Below are 22,494 nucleotides of genomic sequence, written 5' to 3' on the forward strand. Positions count from 1 at the left end.
GTAACTTCAGTGACCGTTACACTGTACAATATGTTACTCCAGTGACCGTTACACTGTACAATATGTAACTTCAGTGACCGTTACACTGTACAATAGGTTACTCCAGTGACCGTTACACTGTACAATATGTAACTCCAGTGACCGTTACACTGTATAATAGGTTACTCCAGTGACGTTACACTGTACAAAAGGTTACTCCAGTGACGTTACACTGTACAATAGGTTACTCCAGTGACCGTTACACTGTACAATATGTAACTTCAGTGACGTTACACTGTATAAGATATTACTCCAGTGACGTTACACTGTACAATATGTAACTCCAGTGACCGTTACACTGTATAATATGTTACTCCAGTGACGTTACACTGTACAATAGGTTACTCCAGTGACCATTACACTGTATAATATGTAACTCCAGTGACCGTTACACTGTACAATATGTAACTTCAGTGACCGTTACACTGTACAATAGGTTACTCCAGTGACCATTACACTGTATAATATGTAACTCCAGTGACCGTTACACTGTACAATAGGTTACTCCAGTGACCGTTACACTGTACAATATGTAACTTCAGTGACCGTTACACTGTACAGTATGTAACTCCAGTGACCGTTACACTGTACAGTATGTAACTTCAGTGACCGTTACACTGTACAATATGTTACTCCAGTGACCGTTACACTGTACAATATGTAACTTCAGTGACCGTTACACTGTACAATAGGTTACTCCAGTGACCGTTACACTGTACAATATGTAACTCCAGTGACCGTTACACTGTATAATAGGTTACTCCAGTGACGTTACACTGTACAAAAGGTTACTCCAGTGACGTTACACTGTACAATAGGTTACTCCAGTGACCGTTACACTGTACAATATGTAACTTCAGTGACGTTACACTGTATAAGATGTTACTCCAGTGACGTTACACTGTACAATATGTAACTCCAGTGACCGTTACACTGTATAATATGTTACTCCAGTGACGTTACACTGTACAATAGGTTACTCCAGTGACCGTTACACTGTACAATAGGTTACTCCAGTGACCATTACACTGTATAATATGTAACTCCAGTGACCGTTACACTGTACAATAGGTTACTCCAGTGACCGTTACACTGTACAATATGTAACTTCAGTGACCGTTACACTGTACAGTATGTAACTCCAGTGACCGTTACACTGTACAGTATGTAACTTCAGTGACCGTTACACTGTACAATATGTTACTCCAGTGACCGTTACACTGTACAATATGTAACTTCAGTGACCGTTACACTGTACAATAGGTTACTCCAGTGACCGTTACACTGTACAATATGTAACTCCAGTGACCGTTACACTGTATAATAGGTTACTCCAGTGACGTTACACTGTACAAAAGGTTACTCCAGTGACGTTACACTGTACAATAGGTTACTCCAGTGACCGTTACACTGTACAATATGTAACTTCAGTGACGTTACACTGTATAAGATGTTACTCCAGTGACGTTACACTGTACAATATGTAACTCCAGTGACCGTTACACTGTATAATATGTTACTCCAGTGACGTTACACTGTACAATAGGTTACTCCAGTGACCATTACACTGTATAATAGGTAACTCCAGTGACCGTTACACTGTACAATATGTAACTTCAGTGACCGTTACACTGTACAATAGGTTACTCCAGTGACCATTACACTGTATAATATGTAACTCCAGTGACCGTTACACTGTACAATAGGTTACTCCAGTGACCGTTACACTGTACAATATGTAACTTCAGTGACCGTTACACTGTACAATAGGTTACTCCATTGACCATTACACTGTATAATATGTAACTCCAGTGACCGTTACACTGTACAATATGTATCTCCAGTGACCGTTACACTGTACAATAGGTTACTCCAGTGACCGTTACACTGTACAATATGTAACTTCAGTGACCGTTACACTGTACAATAGGTTACTTCAGTGACCGTTACACTGTACAATATGTAACTTCAGTGACCGTTACACTGTATAATAGGTTACTCCAGTGACGTTACACTGTACAATATGTAACTTCAGTGACCGTTACACTGTATAATATGTTACTCCAGTGACCGTTACACTGTACAATATTTAACTCCAGTGACCATTACACTGTATAATATGTTACTCCAGTGACCGTTACACTGTATAATATGTTACTCCAGTGACCGTTACAGTGTACAATATGTAACTCCAGTGACCGTTACACTGTACAATAGGTTACTCCAGTGACCATTACACTGTACAATAGGTTACTCCAGTGACCGTTACATTGTACAATATGTAACTCCAGTGACCGTTACACGGTATAATATGTCACGCCAGTGACCGTTACACTGTACAATATGTTACTTCAGTGACCGTTACACTGTACAATATGTAACTCGAGTGACCAGTCAAATGAATATTAATGTTCTGAATCCATCGTTTTCGAGACAAGCTGTTCCTTTTTGACAGCGTACCCGCTCTGGTCATCATTTAGCATCAGCCCAACATAATAATGTTAGTTTTATGTTATTGAGCCACCTGCAGGTCTTTGGGGTAATCTAATAGTCATTTAATAATACAAAGTCTAACGAGCCACTCTAATGATATTAACGGCTAAAAACATGAAATCATGAATCGATGGTTTGTGTGGAGAGAGATTATAGAAACTACAGAGTGACTTGTGTTTAATGAAGCATTTTCAGCAGTTTGGACTTTAAAAACACAGAGGAGCTCCACCTCATGACATCAGCAGGTGCAGTGTTTTCAAACTGTTATTAATTGTTCACGTTAAAGTGTGAAAGCTCAAATTATGTAAATATGTGTGAATTTATGCTTTTGCCAAACACTTAGCCCGGTTTGGCAGTTTTTGTGGTTTAAGAGGTCAGGTTTAAGAGGTCAGGTTTAAGAGGTCAGGTTTATGAGGTCAGGTTAAAGAGGTCAGGTTTTTGAGGTCAGGTTTATGAGGTCAGGTGTAAGAGGTCAAGTTTAAGAGGTCAGGTTTATGAGGTCAGGTTTAGCATGTCAGGTTTTTGAGGTCAGGTTTATCAAGTCAGGTGTAAGAGGTCAGGTTTAAGAGGTCCTGTTTATGAGGTCAGGTTTAAGAGGTCATGTTTAAGAGGTCAGGTTTAAGAGGTCAGGTTTATGAGGTCAGGTTAAAGAGGTCAGATTTAAGAGGTCAGGTTTAAGAGGACATGTTTATGAGGTCAGGTTTAGGAGGTCAGGTTTATGAGGTCAGGTTTATGAGGTCAGGTTTAAGAGGTCAGGTTTATGAGGTCAGGTTTAAGAGGTCAGGTTTAAGAGGTCATGTTTATGAAGTCAGGTTTAAGAGGTCAGGTGTAAGAGGTCAGGTTTAAGAAGTCAGGTGTGAGATCAGGTTTAAGAGGTCAGGTGTTAGATCAGGTTTATGAAGTCAGGTTTAAGTGGTCAGGTTTAAGAGGTCATGTTTATGAGGTCAGGTTTAAGAGGTCAGGTTTATGAGGTCAGGAGTGAGGTCAGGTTTAAGAGGTCAGGTTTAAGAGGTCAGGTTTATGAGGTCAGGTTTATGAGGCCAAGTTTAAAAGGTCAGGTTTAAGAGGTCAGGTTTATGAGGTCAGGTGTGAGGTCAGGTTTAAGAGGTCAGGTTTATGAGGTCAGGTTTAAGAGGTCATGTTTATGAGGTCAGGTGTGAGGTCAGGTTTACGAGGTCAGGTTTATGAGGTCAGGTTTATGAGGTCAGGTGTGTAAATTGTGTCGAGCCCACATTGTGATGTCATCAAAGTGCTGCTCCACTTCCTGTTGTCAAACATATTAATGGAAATCAAGACGATGCTCCGCACATCAGGTTCTGTGCCAGGTGCGTAGGATAAAGGCGTACTGACGCTGAACTGTAAAGGGAAAGAAATCCCGCACACTGTCAAACTTTCAAAATAAAAGTTAAATAGTAAAGAGGCAACGTTTCGGCGTCTAGGCCTTCGTCAGGCAAACATATTAATAAAACTGCTCCTTAATAAAATGGGAGTGTTTACAGAGCCGCGAAACTGCCATGTTATTTTGTGCCGCGGCTCCTGAAACTTCTGGGCTATTTGACCGCGCCGGGTTAGACCGTGCCGGGTTAGACCGTGCCGGGTTAGACCGTGCCGGGTTAGACCGTACCGGCTTAGGTCTTGGGGTTGGGGTTAGAGTTAAAGTTAGGGTTATGCATGAGGCTATATGGCCGTGCCGCGGCTCCCGAAACTGCTGGGCTATTTGACCGCGCCGCGGCTCTGCAGCCACGGCCTAATAAAATATTATATTCACAACAAGCATCAGCTGCAAAAGTCACACACAGTCATAAAAATACACAAATGTCTTATTTGTACCAAAAGGCCAAATGCTCCAGAGCTTATTTATTATTATTAGGCCCGAGCGCTACAAGCTGGCGAGAGGCCTATTAGTTCCGTAAGGCCGTGCGAAGCACGGCTGCGAAAGTGCGCACATAGTGCGCACGAAATCGAGCGCGAAGCGCTCGCCCACTTCCAAACACTCACTAACGCACTCCTCCACTCATGCACGCCCCGTGCATACTAATTAGTAGTAGGAAAATGGAACATTACTGTTGTAAACGGGCAAAGCCTGTGCAAAAGTGCGCACTAAACGAGCGCTTTATACAAAGCACTCGTTTGCGCTAAGTAGCTCACGAATACGTTCCCCATCTCTTGCATGTTCCGTGCATATAAGCATGTAATACAAAAATTGAACATTATTACTGTATAGAGGGCCAAAAACACAAAGTGGGCAGAGCCCACTCTAAATTAACGAAAGTACCCGTCAGTGACCAGGGACCCACACCATGAGAAAATGTATAGTTTATGATATTTGAAAAATGGGAAACATTGTTTTCGCAAGCATTGTTATTCTTTCTTTCTTTCTTTCTTCTTCTCGGGACCAACCCCCATATTTTTCACCCAGTGAACATTGACGAAAAGTCACAAAAATTTGCACACCTCTAAAGATCTCCCTTTTCTAAAAATTAAAAAAATTGGCGCGTCAGCGCCCTCAAATGTACCAAAAATGCATTGAGGGATAGGAAATGACCTCAAAAAAATCCGATCGTAGAATCATGAAATTTGGCGCAGAGGTAGATGGTGACAAGAGAAGTAAAACATATTATTACGGCAACGCCATCCGCCCAACCAAATGTCGGCCATATTGGTTCAAAAATGGCTAAGCATGACTCTGGAGTTTTTCCAAACGTCGCACTTTTACGAACTCCTCCCAGGGCGTTGGCCCTAAAAAGCTGAAATTTGGTGAAAATGGTGTGGGACCGGGACCAGGACCACCAAATTACAAACTACAAAAGTTATTCAAATTACTTTGATGCGGTCTCTGTGGCAAACTGTAGCTAGAATTTCAGAACTCTCCCAAATTTAACATTTCTGCCGTTTGCGCAGATAAAGTCCAAATTGCGTCAAATTAGAATCAGTTGTTAAACTCTTTGCCCTAAACCTACTTGAAGTGAAATAAAGTAATTTGGCGCCACAGCGCCCCCTACAGATTTTATATAGAGGTTAAATGTTTAGTTTTGCTAAATTATATGAAATTTGACACACAACTCAATTTTGGCATCCCCATCAAAAAAGTCAATGAGACCCATGTCATAATTGTTATGGTTTTGCCAACAATGACCGAAACCTCCCATGTTATTCCAATGGGGAAATCGCCAGAACATGTTTACACTTTATACTTTCACAAACTCCTCCCAGGGCGTCAGCCCTATTAACCTGAAATTTGGTGAGACTCATCTTCAGGGGTGGACCATCAAAAGTTATCCACATTTTTATTCAAAGAGTCACGGTGTCTGTGCGACAAAGCTGCACATTTTGCCAAGAATTCAAAATAAAATTACTTTTTGAATGGTAAAACAAAGGGGAGAAGATGTGACAGCGTCACAGATCCAGCAGTAGGCGTAGGCGAGCCGCTTGCGGCTATATTTATTATTATTATTGGCTCGAGCCATTCCATGGAATGGAACGGGTCTTTGTTCTTGCCTGCCATGGTTCTTATTCTTATTGGCTCGAGCCTTCCAGAATGGAATGGATCGAGACATTGTTCTTGCCATGGTTTCTTATTATTATAGTTTTGCGTGGTAAAATTTTGCCACAACTCGGGCATTTTTGACCCCCTAACATTGATGAATGTCACACATGGGGGCATAGATCCGATCGGCTCGGCCCGAACTCGAATAAAATGGAGATTGCGAGAACGCCCGTCACAACAGTGCCGACTAGTTAAAAAAAGACAAAACATGATACACTTAATCTTTGGCCTAGGCACATGAGACTTGGGACAGTGATAGAGCTACCTTTGACGAGTAAAACACACCTGGCAGCATCGCTCTATGATAAACAGGAAGTCAGCCTTGTCGAAACAAAGTGGCACCGCCACGTTTGACTTTTACTTGTCCAAGGTTTTTCGTCTGATTGAGCTCAAAACAACACCTTTTGCCTCTCAAGACATTCAAATTTAATAAATATTCAAAAATGGTTTGATATTCCTTCAGAGGTCAGGTTTACAAGGTCAGGTTTATTAGGTCAGGTTTAAGAGGTCATGTTTATGAGGTCAGGTTTAAGAGGTCATGTTTATGAGGTCAGGTTTAAGAGGTCATGTTTATGAGGTCAGGTGTGAGGTCAGGTTTACGAGGTCAGGTATAAGAGGTCAGGTTTAAAAGGTCGTGGGCGTCGACCTCTCCAGGGATTAAAAATTTCATTATAAACAACCTGTTTATAAACACATTTTCTATTTAAGGACGAATTTTCTCTTTTAACAAAGATTGCCTCTTAAACTTCTTGAGCAAGAAGTCCTGCAAAAGGACAAAAGGGTTAAAAGGGAAACAGAACAGAGAAGGGTGTTTCTGTCCCTTATGTCTCTGGACTGTCTGAGAACTGAAAACTGCAGAGAATTTCCCTGTTTATTTTAAACTTTAAGACTGGTTCATCCTAAGGACGAAATGCAACACAAAAACAGAACAATGTAGTTTATTCTGTCCAATACAGTGAACAAAGCTCTGAAGAGCGCCACATAGTGAGACTAAAGAGCCACATAGTGAGACTAAAGAGCGCCACATAGTGAGACTAAAGAGCCACATAGTGAGACTAAAGAGCCACATAGTGAGACTAAAGAGAGCCACATAGTGAGACTAAAGAGCGCCACATAGTGAGACTAAAGAGCGCCACATAGTGAGACTAAAGAGCCACATAGTGAGACTAAAGAGCCACATAGTGAGACTAAAGAGAGCCACATAGTGAGACTAAAGAGAGCCACATAGTGAGACTAAAGAGAGCCACATAGTGAGACTAAAGAGTGCCACATAGTGAGACTAAAGAGCCACATAGTGAGACTAAAGAGCCACATAGTGAGACTAAAGAGAGCCACATAGTGAGACTAAAGAGAGCCACATAGTGAGACTAAAGAGAGCCACATAGTGAGACTAAAGAGTGCCACATAGTGAGACTAAAGAGCCACATAGTGAGACTAAAGAGAGCCACATAGTGAGACTAAAGAGCGCCACATAGTGAGACTAAAGAGAGCCACATAGTGAGACTAAAGAGCGCCACATAGTGAGACTAAAGAGCCACATAGTGAGACTAAAGAGAGCCACATAGTGAGACTAAAGAGAGCCACAGAGTGAGACTAAAGAGCGCCACATAGTGAGACTAAAGAGCCACATAGTGAGACTAAAGAGCGCCACATAGTGAGACTAAAGAGCGCCACATAGTGAGACTAAAGAGAGCCACATAGTGAGACTAAAGAGCGCCACATAGTGAGACTAAAGAGAGCCACCTAGTGAGACTAAAGAGCGCCACATAGTGAGACTAAAGAGCCACATAGTGAGACTAAAGAGAGCCACATAGTGAGACTAAAGAGAGCCACAGAGTGAGACTAAAGAGTGCCACATAGTGAGACTAAAGAGCCACATAGTGAGACTAAAGAGCGCCACATAGTGAGACTAAAGAGCCACATAGTGAGACTAAAGAGCGCCACATAGTGAGACTAAAGAGCCACATAGTGAGACTAAAGAGCGCCACATAGTGAGACTAAAGAGCGCCACATAGTGAGACTAAAGAGCGCCACATAGTGAGACTAAAGAGCCACATAGTGAGACTAAAGAGCCACATAGTGAGACTAAAGAGCACCACATAGTGAGACTAAAGAGAGCCACATAGTGAGACTAAAGAGCGCCACATAGTGAGACTAAAGAGCGCCACATAGTGAGACTAAAGAGAGCCACATAGTGAGACTAAAGAGCGCCACATAGTGAGACTAAAGAGAGCCACATAGTGAGACTAAAGAGCGCCACATAGTGAGACTAAAGAGCCACATAGTGAGACTAAAGAGAGCCACATAGTGAGACTAAAGAGAGCCACAGAGTAAGACTAAAGAGTGCCACATAGTGAGACTAAAGAGCCACATAGTGAGACTAAAGAGCGCCACATAGTGAGACTAAAGAGCCACATAGTGAGACTAAAGAGCGCCACATAGTGAGACTAAAGAGCCACATAGTGAGACTAAAGAGCGCCACATAGTGAGACTAAAGAGCGCCACATAGTGAGACTAAAGAGCGCCACATAGTGAGACTAAAGAGCCACATAGTGAGACTAAAGAGGCACATAGTGAGACTAAAGAGCCACATAGTGAGACTAAAGAGCACCACATAGTGAGACTAGAGAGCCACATAGTGAGACTAAAGAGAGCCACATAGTGAGACTAAAGAGCCACATAGTGAGACTAAAGAGCGCCACATAGTGAGACTAAAGAGAGCCACATAGTGAGACTAAAGAGCCACATAGTGAGACTAAAGAGCGCCACATAGTGAGACTAAAGAGCGCCACATAGTGAGACTAAAGAGCCACATAGTGAGACTAAAGAGCGCCACATAGTGAGACTAAAGAGCCACATAGTGAGACTAAAGAGAGCCACATAGTGAGACTAAAGAGCCACATAGTGAGACTAAAGAGCGCCACATAGTGAGACTAAAGAGAGCCACATAGTGAGACTAAAGAGAGCCACAGAGTGAGACTAAAGAGAGCCACAGAGTGAGACTAAAGAGCCACATAGTGAGACTAAAGAGAGCCACATAGTGAGACTAAAGAGAGCCACAGAGTGAGACTAAAGAGAGCCACAGAGTGAGACTAAAGAGCCACATAGTGAGACTAAAGAGCGCCACATAGTGAGACTAAAGAGAGCCACATAGTGAGACTAAAGAGCGCCACATAGTGAGACCAAAGAGCCACTGCACAAGAAGCTCTATCATCACGTCAGACACTGGAGTTCAGGACCACAGAGCGCCGTGCATCTTCATCTTAAAGACACAAACCACTTGATCAAAGACAGTGAGGAGAAGATTCTGAGCAGGACAAAAGATGAAGAGAAAGAGTTAAAGAGATGATCTTTGTTCAAAAGAAACACCTTCTTTAAACAGGAGGGTTAAGGTTCAATCTTTTTGTGGTTTATAATAGAATCTTGAATCCCTGGAGAGGTCGACGCCCAGAGCATTCTGATAATGATCAGGTCCTCGGAGAAGAAAGAGAGAGTGAGACAGGGACAATAGGAGACTAATGGCCCATTAAAGGACTGATACTAAACAAAGAGGTGTAAGTTTCTGTTGAAAAAACAACTTTTTCTTCTACTTCAGGAGGGCCCGCCCGGTGGGCGGGCCCTCCTGAAGTAGAACCCTAACCCTAACCCTCCAGAATAGGATAAATATCTAAATTCCTGGTCTAAATTCTCAGATTGAAAATTACTCTTGGATGAGAGTCGAGACGTCTTGGTTTTTTCTTAAACTGAGTCCAGATGAAACAACTGAATCTTTTTCTACAATTATTATTAGGCCCGAGCGCTACAAGCTGGCGAGAGGCCTATTAGTTCCGCATAGCTGCGAAAGTGCGCACGCAGTGCACACAAAATCGTGCGCGAAGCGCTCGCCCACTTCCAAACACTCACTAACGCACTCCTCATCTCATGCACCATGCATACTAATTAGTAGTAGGAAAATGGAGCATTACCATTGCAAATGGGCGAAGTGTATAGTTTATGTATATTTTATGATAAAAAAAATTATAGTTTATGATATTTGATATTTGAAAAATGGGAAACATTGTTTTCGCATCGGAATATTCTTTCTTCTTCTCTGGACCAACCATCCTATTTTTCACCCAGTGAACATTGACGAAAAGTCAAAAAAATTTGCACATCTCTAAAAATCGTGCCTCACTACATTCTGAAAAAAATTGGCGCCCCCAAATGTACCAAAAATTCATTGAGAGATAGGAAATGACCCAAAAAAAAATCACATCGTAGAACCATGAAATCCGGCGCAGATGTAGATGGTGACAAGATAAGTAAAAAATATTATTACGGCAACGACGTTGGCCATATTGGTTCAAATATGGCTAAGCATGACTCGGGAATTTTCCAAATGTCGTACTTTTACAAACTCCTCCCAGGGCGTTGGCCCTAAAAAGCTGAAATTTGGTGAAAATGGTGTTGAGGAGTGGGACATCAAAAGTTATTCAAATTACTTTGATCTCTCTCACGGTCTCCGTGCGGCGAAGCCGCAAACTGTAGCTAGAATTTCAGAAAAATCCCAAATTTTAAATTTGCTGCCGTTTGCGCCAATAAAGTCCGAATTGCGTCAAATTAGAATCATCTGTTAAACTCTTTGCCGTAAACCTACTTGAAGTGAAATTAATTAATTTGGCCTGACAGCGTCCCCTATAGAGTGAAATAAAATTTTATATGGAGGGTAAAATGTTTAGTTTTGCGATATTTTCTGAAATTTGACACAAAATTCAATTTTGGCATCCCGATCAAAAAAGTCAATCAGACCTATGTCATATTTGTTACGGCGTAGCCATAGCCATGACAGAAACCTCCCATGTTATTCCAATGGGGAATTCGCCAGATCTCTGAAAAGTATAAAATGTAAACATATTATGTTTACACTTTATACTTTTATGAACTCCTCCAAGGGCAATAGCATTAACCTGAAATTTTGTGAGACTCATTTTCAGGAGTGGGCCATCAAAAGTCAACATCACACCATCAACATTTTCATTCTAAGAGTCACAGACTTTGTGCGGCGAAGCTGCAAACTTTTCCCTTTACATGTAGAGCAAAGGGAAGAAGATGCGACAGCGTCACGAATTCAGCAGTTGGTGTAATAAAAGGTAAATTGGGGCGCGTTAGCGCCCCCCCCTCTTGAGGCGTGGTGGCGGAGGCGTGGCGAGGGCCGATCATCGCCGCTTGCGGCTATATGTAATATTATTAGGCCCGAGCGCCACAAGCTGGCGAGAGGCCTATTAATCTCGTAAGGCCGTGCAAAGCACGGCTGCGAAAGTGCGCACGTAGTGCGCACGAAATCGAGCGCGAAGCGCTCGCCCACTTCCAAACACTCACTAACGCACTCCTTCACTCACACACGCCCCGTGCATACTAATTAGTAGTAGGAAAATGGAACATTACCGTTGTAAACGGGCAAAGCCAGTGCAAAAGTGCGCACTAAACGAGCACTTTACATTGCCTTGTAAAGCACTCATTTGCCCTAAGTAGCTCACGAATACGTTCCCCATATCTTGCATGTTCCGTGCATATAAGCATGTAATACAAAAATTGAACATTATTACTGTATAGAGGGCCAAAAAAACAAAGTGGGCAGAGCCCACTTAAAATTAACAAAAGTACCCGTCAGTGACCAGGGACCCACACCATGAGGTGTTTATGATATTCCGATGCGAAAACAATGTTTCCCATTTTTCAAATATTATTCTTTCTTCTTTTTTCTTTTTTCTTTCTTCTTTCTTCTTTCTTTCTTTCTTTCTTTCTTCTCGGGACCAACCCCCATATTTTTCACCCAGTGAACATTGACGAAAAGTCACAAAAATTTGCACACCTTTAAAAATCGTTTCTCTCTACATTCTGGCTATTTCCCTTTTCTAAAATAAAAAAAAATGGCGCGTCAGCGCCCCCAAATGTACCAAAAATGCATTGAGATAGGAAATGACCCAAAAAAAATCTGATCCTAGAATCATGAAATTTGGCGCAGAGGTAGATGGTGACAAGAGAAGTAAAAAATATTATTACAGCAACGCCGTCCACCCAACCAAATGTCGGCCATATTGGTTCAAAAATGGCTAAGCATAACTCGGGAGTTTTTCCAAACGTCGTACTTTTACGAACTCCTCCCAGGGCGTTGGCCCTAAAAAGCTGAAATTTGGTGAAAATGGTACTGAGGAGTGGGACATCAAAAGTTATTCAAATTACATTGATACCTGTCATGGTCTCTGAGCGGCGAAGCCGCAAACTTTAGCTAGAATTTCAGAAATCTCCCAAATTTAACATTCCTGCCGTTTGCGCAGATAAAGTCCGAATTGCGTCAAATTAGAATCAGTTGTTAAACTCTTTGCCCTAAACCTACTTGAAGTGAAATTAATTAATTTGGCGCCACAGCGCCCCCTACAGATTTTATATGGAGGTTAAATGTTCAGTTTTGCGAAATTATCTGAAATTTGACACAAAACTCAATTTTGGCATCCCCATCAAAAAAGTAACTGAGACCCATGTCATAATTGTTACGGCTTTGCTGTAGCGATGACCGAAACCTCCCATGTTATTCCAATAGGGAAATCGCCAGAACATGTTTACACTTTATACTTTCACCAACTCCTCCCAGGGCGTCGGCCCTATCAACGTGAAATTTGGTGAGACTCATCTTCAGGTGTGGACCATCAAAAGTTATCCACATTTTTATTCAAAGAGTCACAGTGTCTGTGCGACAAAGCCGCACATTTTGCCAAGAATTCTAAATAAAATTGCTTTTTGATGGTAAAACAAAGGGGAGAAGATGTGACAGCGTCACAGATTCAGCAGTAGGCGTAATAAAAGGACAATTGGGGCGCGTTAGCGCCCCCTCCTCTTGCGGCGTGGCGGCGGTGTTGCGGCAGCGTGGCGAGGGCCGATCATTGCCGCTTGCGGCTATATTTATTATTACTATTATTAGACCCGAGAGAGAATCACATCTCTCTCTTTCTGTCTCTCTCTCGCTCTCTCTCTGAGCTTTAGAGAAACATGGAGTTGCACTGGTCACTGCAGGTTACCATGACGAGGGGAGTTCTAGACTTTCATTGGCTCTGAAGCGGCAGGAGAAGGAGTCTGGGCCCCTGATTGTTAGGAAAGAAAGAGGCGCCATCTTCAGGCCACTCACCAGAACTACAACAGAGAGGTTTGACTAAACCAGGACTAAACCAGGTCTAAACCAGGACTAAACCAGGACTAAACCAGGTCTAAACCAGGACTAAACTAGGTCTAAACTAGGTCTAAACCAGGACGAAGCCAGGACGAAACCAGGACTGAACCAGGTCTAAACCAGGACTAAACCAGGACTAAACCAGGTCTAAACCAGGTCTAAACCAGGTCTAAACCAGGTCTAAACCATTACTAAACAAGGTCTAAACCAGGACTAGACCAGGACTAGAGCATGTCTTTGTTCAGGTTCCGTTGTTGGACGTAAAATGTCATATAAAATAGTAAAAGTAAAACAGTTTCTTAAATATTGTAACTTGTTAAACTTCTTTTGAATCATTGTTATTCTTGTTTTATTCACAGTGTTTCAGCTTTTCTCCCATGATCATCTGCTTCTGTGGGTATCCTCAGCATGACAGCTCCCTCTGGTGGATGCGCTCTGTCACTGCATTTACTCCAGGTCGCAACAAGGTCCAACTGGGGTCAAATTGGGGTCGAACTGAGGTCAAACTGAGGTCAAACTGGGGTAAAGAGCTCCATCACACCGGATCAACCTGGAAAAGTACTACGAATACTGCCACAATACTGCAGGAAAAGTACTGCAAAAGTACAACGAATACTGCAGGAAAAGTCCTACAAATACTGCTACAATACTGCAGGAAAAGTACTGCAAAAGCAACGAATACTGCAGGTAAAGTAATACAAATACTGCCACCAGGTTTAGACCTGGTTTAGACCTGGTTTAGACCTGGTTTAGTCCAGGTTTAGACCTGGTTTAAACCTGGTTTAGACCTGGTTTTGTCCCGGTTTAGTCCTGGTTTAGTTCTCTTTTAGTCCTCAGTTGAACCCGGTTTAGAGTCAGATTTCTTTAGGCTTTAACAAGAACCACATGGATCTTTTTAGACAGGACCTCCTGGACCTGGATCCCACTGTCCCCAAAGGGGGACCAGGACCAGGACCAGGACCAGGACCGGGGCCAGGGCCGAGACCAAGACCAGGACTAGGACCAGGGCCGAGACCAGGACCAGGGCCGGGACCGGGACCAGGATCAGGGCCAGGGCCGACACCAGGACCAGGACCAGGGCCAGGGCCGAGACCAAGACCGGGACCAGGACCGGGACCGGGACCGGGACCGGGACTGGGACCGGGACCTGGACCGAGACTGGGACCAGGACCTGGACCAGGACCAGGACCAGGACCAGGATCGGGACCGGGACCAAGACCAGGACTAGGACCAGGACCAGGACCAGGTTCTCGTGCGTCGCAGAGTTTAAATCAAATAAAAGTATAAAAACATCTACTTCAGAAGCCACTTTGTTTTTTTATTTATTTGTGTTCATTTCATTGGCTTGAAACAGGAAGTGTTTAAAAGAACCTTCAGCAGAACCAAAACTACAGATACTGTAAGTAAGGAAAGTCCTGGTCCTGGTCCTGGTCCTGGTCCTGGTCCTGGTCCTGGTCCTGGTCCTGGTCCTGGTCCTGGTCCTGGTCCTGGTCCGGTCCCGGTCCTGGTCCCGGTCCTGGTCTGGGTCTAATAAAGTGCACCCTGAGGCGGCGGACGTCCTGTGTTTTATTTATTCAGATGAGTTTAATTCAGAAACATGAGACTCAGAGACCAGGACCAGGTCTAAACCAGGTCTAACCCAGGTCTAAACCAGGTCTAAACCAGGAAAAAACCAGGACTAAACCAGGTCTAAACCAGGAATAAACCAGGACTAAACCAGGTCTAAACCAGGACTAAACCAGGTCTAAGCCAGGTCCAAACCAGGTCTAAACAAGGACTAAATCAGGACTAAACCAGGTCCAAATCAGGACTAAACCAGTTCCAAACCAGGACTAAATCAGGACTAAACCAGGTCCAAACCAGGACTTAACCAGGTCTAAACCAGGTCCAAACCAGGTCTAAACCAGGTCTAAAACAGGACTAAACCAGGTCTAAACCAGGACTAAACCAGGACTAAACCAGGTCCAAACCAGGTCTAAACAAGGACTAAATCAGGACTAAACCAGGTCAAAATCAGGACTAAACCAGGTCCAAACCAGGACTAAATCAGGACTAAACCAGGTCCAAACCAGGACTTAACCAGGTCTAAACCAGGTCCAAACCAGGTCCAAACCAGGTCTAAACCAGGACTAAACCAGGTCTATACCAGGTCCAAACCAGGTCTAAACCAGGTCTAAACCAGGACTAAACCAGGTCTGAACCAGTTCTAAACCAGGACTAAACCAGGACTAAACCAGGACTAAACCAGGTCTAAACCAGGTCTAAACCAAGTCTAAACCAGGTCTAAACCAGGTCCGAACCAGGACTAAACCAGGTCTAAACCAGGTCCAAACCAGGTCCAAACCAGGTCTAAACCAGGACTAAACCAGGTCCAAACCAGGTCTAAACCAGGACTAAACCAGGACTAAACCAGGACTAAACCAGGTCTAAACCAGGTCTAAACCAGGTCTAAATCAGGACTAAACAAGGTCTAAACTAGGGCTAAACCAGGGCTAAACCAGGTCTAAACCAGGACTAAACCCGGGCTCAACCAGGTCTAAACCAGGACTAAACCAGTCCTTTTCTGTAGATATCCATAACTTCACTCGATCCTGAAAAAGCAGATCCTGATCATTATCAGCCACGTTAGAGTTTAGTTTAGACATTTTTTAGAGGAACTCATCTTCCCTTCTCTTCTCCTCCTCTTTCTCTTCTCCTCCTCTCCTCTTCCTCTTCTCTTCCTCTCCTCTTCCTCTTTTCCTCATCTCCTCCTCCTCTCCTCCTCCTCCTCTTGCTCTCCTCCTCCTGGGGGCCACTTTGTGCTTCATTGCCGTTGCCACTCGACCATCAATCCCACAATCCTCTGCCTTTCCCAGAATGCTCTCTGTTCTGGAGCAAAATGGAAAAACCAGTGAAACAGATGTGACTGCGCGATAAGTGGAGTAAAGTTCCTCGTTAGAGCATTATTCTCTCTGCTTCACCTCAGGACGCATCAGCACAGACAAACTGTCTGTCTCTCTGTTTGTTTGTTTGTTTGTTTGTTTGTTTGTTGGTCTCTATGTCTGTCAGTGTTCTTGTCAGTGGAGGACAGAGTCGGAGCTTCACTGGAGCTTCTCTGGAGCTTCTTCTCTGGAGCTTCTCTGGCGCTTCTTCTCTGGAGCTTCTTCTCTGGAGCTTCTTCTCTGGAGCGTCTTCTCTGGAGCGTCTTCTCTGGCACTTCTTCTCTGGAGCGTCTTCTCTGGAGCGTCTTCTCTGGAGCGTCTTCTCTGGAGCTTCTTCTCTGGAGCTTCTTCTCTGGAGCGTCTTCTCTGGAGCTTCTTCTCTGGAGCTTCTTCTCTGGAGCTTCTTCTCTGGAGCGTCTTCTCTGGAGCTTCTTCTCTGGAGCTTCTTCTCTGGAGCTTCTCCTCTGGAGCTTCTCCTCTGGAGCTTCTCTGGAGCAGAGGCGTTGCCCGGCTCATGTTTCCCAGAGGAAAAGCCTCTCATTTGGGTCAAACCTTGTGTAAACGGCTGGTGATGATGGAGCAGGTGGAGAACCAGGACTAAACCAGGTCTGAAACTGGACCAGGGTCAGATTAGAGGCTGGAAACAAACCTGGGACTCATTACATCTGTGATTACAGAGTCTGGACCACCCAGACCAGGTCTAGGTCCAGACCCAGGTCCAGAGTCCAGAGTCCAGAGTCCTGATGTAGAACTACATTTTAAGTTTCACCTAGAACATCAGACGTGTCCAGTCTTTAATAAAGATGACCAACGATCAGCGACTAATGACCAATGACCAGCAACTAATGACCAATGACCAGCGACTAATGACCAGCGACTAATGACCAATGACCAGCGACCAATGACCAGCGACTAATGACCAATGACCAGCGACTAATGACCAGCGACTAATGACCAATGACCAGCGACTAATGACCACCGACCAATGACCAACGACCAGCAACTAATGACTAGCAACTAATGATCAGCGACCAATGACCAGCGACTAACGACCAACGACCAATGACCACCGACCACCGACTAATGACCAGCGACTAATGACCACCGACCAATGACCAACGACCAGCGACTAATGACTAGCAACTAATGACCAGCGACCAATGACCAGCGACTAATGATCAACGACCACCGACCACCGACTAATGACTAGCGACTAATGACCAACAACCAATGACCAGCGAGTAATGACCAACGACTAATGACCAGTGACCAACGACCAATGACCAGCGACTAATGACCAGCGACCAACAACCAATGACCAATAACCAGCGACTACTGACCAGCGACTGATACTTAAAGTTACTGTGTGTGTGTGCGTGCATGCGTGCGTGTGTGTGTCCGTGTGTCTCTGTGTGTGTGTGTGTGTGTGAGAGAGTGTGTGTGTGTGTGTTTGTGTGCGTGTGCGTGTGTGTGTGTGTGTGTGTGTGTGTGTGTGTGTGTGTGTGTGTGTGCCTGATGCCCTCCCACAGCTGCTCTCTTAATCCGCTGCAGGGGGCAAACCAGAGGGGGGAGGGGCCAAGGTGACCGGGCAAAGCTGGCACCACATCTGTGCCCAGGACCAGGACCAGGACCAGGACCAGGACCAGGACCAAGACCAAGACCAAGACCAAGACCAGGACCAAGTTCTGGTCCGTCTTAAGTGAACCAATGACGTGTTTTTCTAGTTCCGACTTTGTTTGGTGGGAAAGAACCAAAATATTATATTCCCAGTGCATAATGCGTCACCATGGTAACCGGCAGTAACCCACGTCCAGCTCCATGTTGTGTTGGATAATTCTACTAAAGATCTACAACACGGGGACCTTTTGTACTCCAGACCTTGAGTCTCAGGTCAGTTCTATTTGGTACAAAACCTTTGGTCATAAAGCATTACCAGTTTAAGATTGTAACATCTTTGTTTAGTTTGTATGTTCTGATCAGCTCCTTCCATGTTGTAAGCACAGATTTGACCCAGGGATTCTTCAGTTCCGCCAAATGACTCAAGCGTCTGTCATCTGCCAGTAAGACCTGTACAGGAACCCCCGGCACCGCATTACTCTCAGTATAAGGCCTGTACAGGAACCCCCGCCACCACATTACTCTCAGTATAAGACCTGTACAGGAACCCCCAGCACCACATTACTCTCAGTATAAGGCCTGTACGGGAACCCCCGGCACCACATTACTCTCAGTATAAGGCCTGTACAGGAACTCCCGGCACCACATTACTCTCAGTATAAGACCTGTACAGGAACTCCCGGCACCACATTACTCTCAATATGAGACCATTGAGCACAACATTCTGGATCACACCAGCAACGCTCTCATTTCACCTGAAATAAAGTACTTTTCACACAAGGCAAACCCCGCCCTCTTTTTCTTTTGATCATTGTAGAGTTTTAAATCAGATTCGAGGTTTCTTTCCATATAAATCTAGAGATAGTTTTATTCCATCATCAAACAGAGTCTGGAACAGAGAGACAAATCTGGACAAAACATTCATTTTTAGAGTTCAATCCTTTAACTTAGACTTAAGTTTGGATCAGAGTCACTTTTTTGGACATTTTCTTGACAGTGGAAAAAAAGAGGATTACACCTGAATATTTAAGGGATTCTATTTGCAGTTTAAATGGGTTTTTCTACAAGACAGAGGAAGTCGCCAGAAAGATACATTTTTGTTTGTATCCAGACATTGGACAAATACCATTAGAGCACAGCCCCGCCCCACACACCAGGGGGGACCGAGCACAGCCCCGCCCCACACACCAGGGGGACCGAGCACAGCCCCGCCCCACACACCAGGGGGACCGAGCACAGCCCCGCCCCACACACAGCCCAGCCCCACACACCAGGGGGACCGAGCACAGCCCTGCCCCACACACCAGGGGGGACCGAGCACAGCCCTGCCCACACCAGGTGGGACAGAGCACAGCCCTGCCCACACCAGGGGGGACCAAGCACAGCCCTGCCCCACTCCTCTTCACCTGTAGCGTTCACACACAAACACATAAACCATTGACATTGGACACATTTACTCTGATCTTGAATGTGATGAAATGTGGGTGTGGTTTAAGTGAACGTAGACTCAAAACCGTCACCATTCTGCTCCAGATGCCTTCCCTTCCCCAGGTGTGCCCCCCCTCACCCAGGTGTGCCCCCCCTCACCCAGGTGTGCCCCTTCCTCACCTGTGCAGAGTGTTTCTGAGCCTGCAACAAGAAGAGAGTATGCTGCTGGAGGTCAGGACGCACGCACGCACGCACGCGCACACACACACACACACACATAATATACACACACACGATACACACACACACACGCATGACACACACACATGATACACACGCAACACACACACATGAGACACACACACACGATACACAACACACACACACACACACACACATGATACAAAACACACACACACACACACACGATACACATACACACACATGAGGCCCCCTGGTGGTCGGTGCCTAAAATAACATCTGATGAAAGACGTCACCATCAGCCTCACCGCTGACACAAACATGATTGGCAGGTCAATAAGCTTTTATACCACTGTCTTATTGGAGAAACGTTCAAAAGAATTATCCAAATATTTCCTCAGGTTCATAAACAACAGGACAGAAGGGGGTGCCAGAATAAGAGTTTAGTTTTTTGTACATTGAATTTCTCTCCACACGTTGGACACATTGGGTCAAATACAGTATAACTTCATCTGCAGCAATGTCATGTTCTGTACCATCAATTGTAACACTGTGAATAGTTTTAATTGTCTCATAAATTGGGCCAATGGTTCCAAATACAAAGAGAACAGGAGGAGAGACCAGGCACACCCCTGTCTGACCCCTCTGTCCAGAGTCAGTGGATCGGTCATGTGACCATCGTAAAGAGCCCCAATATTTATTTTATAATCAAGTCATCTATAGTTTGTTTATCACTTTAAAATAAATAAGTCCAGCTACAGAATCAAATCCTTCTCCTCGTCCAGGCTTATTCTTCCATCTTTGTTTAGTTGTTTGTATTTGTCTCATTGTGTGTAAAGATGGTCTTATGTTGTCTTGTATTTGTCTCATTGTGTGTAAAGATGGTCTTATGTTGTCTTGTATTTGTCTCATTGTGTGTAAAGATGGTCTTATGTTGTCTTGTATTTATCTCATTGTGTGTAAAGATGGTCTTATGTTGTCTTGTATTTATCTCATTGTGTGTAAAGATGGTCTTATGTCGTCTTGTGTTTGTCGTTTGTCATGAATCCCATCTGATCTTTCTGATCTTTGTGGATTCAGTTTGGGAGGATTTGTTCCATTCTTTTGGACATAATTGAGGAGTATAAACGAAAGTCCATATTCAGAATAGAAATAGTCTCTATGAAGCACAGTCCAGTCGCTCCTTCAGGGACATGATGGCCCCTGTCACACGAGGAGGAAGGTGCGAAACACAGAGAACTGAACCTCGACGAGCGAAGGAAGTGAAATCAGACTTTATGCTGTCTTCTTTAGTACATAAACTCCAGTGTCTGTCCAAGTCTGTCCGAGTCCAGTGACATCATCACCTCCTCGCAGTGTGGGAGGAGTCTGAGGACGCTGTGTTCTTGGGACGCTTCCAAAGCAGTCTTGAGAGGACAAATTATAGACATTGCCTCAGCAAACAAGAAACATTCAAACTTCATCCAAACAAACTTGGCTAGGATCCTTTATCGCCTTGTTACGCTGCAAACATCCGCTCAAGCTAAAGATGCTAACTATGCTCAACCTAATGATCCTGTAACGTTCTTATTGGACTCACACTCATCTTCACACCATGAATAGGACCAGGACAGGACCAGGACTGGACCAGGACAGGACCAGGACAGGACCAGGACAGGACTAGGACTGAACCAGGACAGGACAGGACCAGGACTGGACCAGGACAGGACCAGGTCTGGACCAGGACAGGACCAGGTCTGGACCAGGACAGGACCAAGACTGGTTTAGTGGCAGAGTGGTTAGCCTCTCTCTGATCATGTTCAGAGTGAGAGCTCCTGCTGCTGTGAACATCTGCATCAATCCACTTTACAGCTTCTAATCTGACAGGATTACACCAGATGCCCTGCCACAGCTGTGAACACAAAATCCAGGAAAAAAGGGCCACTCATGTCCAAAAACCAGGTCTAAACCAGGTCCACAGGACCAGGACCAAACCTGCTCTGGACCGGCCTCCTGCTGGTGCCAGAGTCATGACTAAACATGGACCGGCCTCCTGCTGGTGCCAAAGTCAGGACTAAACATGGACCGGCCTCCTGCTGGTGCCAAAGTCAGGACTAAACATGAAACGGCCTCCTGCTGGTGCCAGAGTCAGGACTAAACATGGACCGGCCTCCTGCTGGTGCCAGAGTCAGGACTAAACATGGACCGGCCTCCTGCTGGTGCCAGTCAGGGATAAACATGGACCGGCCTCCTGCTGGTGTCAGAGAGTCAGGACTAAACATGGACCGGCCTCCTGCTGGTGCCAGAGTCAGGACTAAACATGGACCGGCCTCCTGCTATCTTCCTGCTACAGTCCTGACACAGACTAGACCAGGACTAAACCAGGACTAAACCAGGACTAAACCAGGTCTAAACCAGGACTAAACCAGGACTAAACCAGGACTAAACCAGGTCTAAACCAGGTCTAAACCCGGACTAAACCAGGTCTAAACCAGGACTAAACCAGGACTAAACCAGGACTAAACCAGGACTAAACCAGGTCTAAACCAAGTCTAAACCCGGACTAAACCAGGACTAAACCAGGACTAAACCAGGACTAAACCGGGACTAAACCAGGTCTAAACCAGGACTAAACCAGGACTAGAGTCCCTCCCTCAGAGTCCAGATGGTCCAGTCTCAGTTTTCGGTCTGGTCTTGGGTCTTGGACAAAGGGAGAACTGTGTAGACTGGACATCGGATCCACCTGGTCCAGTGAGGTCATTCGGAGGTCAGTCTGCCTCATCCAACACTCACACACACACACACACACGACACACACGACACACACGACACACACACGACACACACGACACACACACACACACTGTGTGTCGCCCCATTTAACCTGCACTTCTCTGACCCTGCTGAAATGAGGAACGACCAGAACAGTTTGACAGCGAGGGATAAAGGGGTAAATGCTTCAGCTTCAGCTTTTGCCCCTGCAAGTGCTTCTGATTAAACCAAGCGTCCCACTGAAGTCTGACCTGGCTTGTTTGGGCCCTGAGTTTGGGCCCTGAGTTTGGGTC

General features: G+C 44.8%; 1 protein-coding gene across 2 annotated transcripts in view; it reads right to left on the minus strand.

Moving 5' to 3' along the window:
- Positions 1–22,494, minus strand: part of nfia (nuclear factor I/A) — a 96,430-nt gene that overhangs the window by 62,956 nt on the left and 10,980 nt on the right. The gene's annotated exons all lie outside the window — the stretch shown is intronic.

The sequence above is a fragment of the Eucyclogobius newberryi genome, unplaced genomic scaffold (assembly GCF_026437365.1).
Source record: "Eucyclogobius newberryi isolate DKJ021-1_F unplaced genomic scaffold, fEucNew1.0.hap1 SCAF_9, whole genome shotgun sequence".
In the NCBI taxonomy this organism is placed as follows: Eukaryota; Metazoa; Chordata; class Actinopteri; order Gobiiformes; family Gobiidae; genus Eucyclogobius; species Eucyclogobius newberryi.